This window comes from Octopus bimaculoides, chromosome 8 (assembly GCF_001194135.2).
Source record: "Octopus bimaculoides isolate UCB-OBI-ISO-001 chromosome 8, ASM119413v2, whole genome shotgun sequence".
Classification (NCBI taxonomy): domain Eukaryota; kingdom Metazoa; phylum Mollusca; class Cephalopoda; order Octopoda; family Octopodidae; genus Octopus; species Octopus bimaculoides.
In genome coordinates this window covers 86,313,137-86,314,708 of record NC_068988.1, presented here as the reverse complement: position 1 = coordinate 86,314,708, position 1,572 = coordinate 86,313,137, and the positions used below count along the sequence as shown (strand labels likewise).

The window sequence follows — 1,572 nt, the reverse complement described above, 5'->3', positions numbered from 1 at the left end:
AAAGAGAGAGACGCACTGGATTATGACGGCCTAGATATGAAATGATTGATTGAAGGATGGGATGTTCATGGTAGTTTATAAAAATCCACTGATCAATAGGTCTATTCAGTCTGGGCTGACTTGGGTTAAACAACAAAAGTTACATTATTCAACTGGACAAATCTCCTGGTGGATATTTATTTCAGTGCATTTTTCAACGCTATTTAGTCATCTAGCCAACCAACCGGTCATATGTGAAGATTAATCTTGATAGTACATGACGCCTAGTTTGTCGCAATAAAATTATATATGTATGTGATATTTATAATATTGTTCAGTTTTGTCTTTTATCTTACGGTATAATAAAGATGTGTACTTTTATATTTAACACATTCATGTAGAATTAAACGTACAAATACCTTCGCTACAGCAGCTGTCACAGAAATGAAGTTCTCGTTATCAACAATGTGTGTGAAAACACAACGCGCTGGGCTAGAATAACGTTGTGAGACTACAGGACACGTATTTCTGCGTTGTTACTCTTCATCAGCTACAGATACCAAATACATCGTTCATAGACCAATTAGATTTGCCTTTCTTATATGTAAACAGCAAATAATAAATTTGCTGGCATGTCCAAAGCTTTGTCAAGCTGAAATTAATTAGTTAACGACAAATTTAGCAATGGCAATTAAGCTAAAGCTGCGTGCAGCTACATTTAAATATTTGAGTACATTAAAACGTAAAAAAGACATTCGCTGCAGTAACTTCTCAGAAAAAAAAAAACACAATTTTCTTTAAAGACAAAATTTATAAAAACATGGCATACTGGGCTATGAATTGCGTCATCGCACATTCTATTGTCTATAAAAAGGAAGAAATACTGTAACCCATGATATGCTATCTTGTCCTGTGACAAATGCATTGCAAAGGTGTAGCTGAAATGTTCAGTTAATCATTATGCATACATACCTACACATACACACGCACGCACGCTCACACGCTCGCACGCACGCAAACACACACACACACTCAGAAACACCCACGCACGCGCACGCTCACACATGAAAAGATAAGTCAGTAACTGGCAGTTTTAAATAAGTTACAATACCGTCCACAATCGGTTGAAAACAATTTTATCAGGCTTATCTAATTCGTACATTATGCTGAACTTCTGACCTAGATTCGATAGCTAATCTTTAGTTTTGTGTATCATCTTATCCTCCACAAACTGACTCAGAACTGGCATACACAACCTTCCAAAAACAATCCGATGCAGCATTCTCATTCTCTGACTTAGTTAAGAATATTTAAGAAGTTCATAAGTTGAGTGTTCAAAGTCTTATTAGTTAGTCATATCTGAAAATAATGTAGGTCGATTTGGGCTGTAACATTGAGATTTTATTTCAAACAACGAGTAACAGGAACAGGCTTAGCGCATATATATATATATATCAAACATAAATTGAAAACAGAACACAAAGGATATCGCGATACACGTGCTTCAAGCTTTGTATATATATATATATATACATACATACATACATACATATATATATATATATACATACATACATACATACATACATATAT

General features: G+C 34.5%; 1 protein-coding gene across 1 annotated transcript in view; it reads left to right on the top strand.

Annotated features, from left to right (window-relative positions):
- Positions 1-1,572, top strand: part of LOC106877452 (uncharacterized) — a 45,164-nt gene that overhangs the window by 562 nt on the left and 43,030 nt on the right. The window lies entirely within an intron of this gene.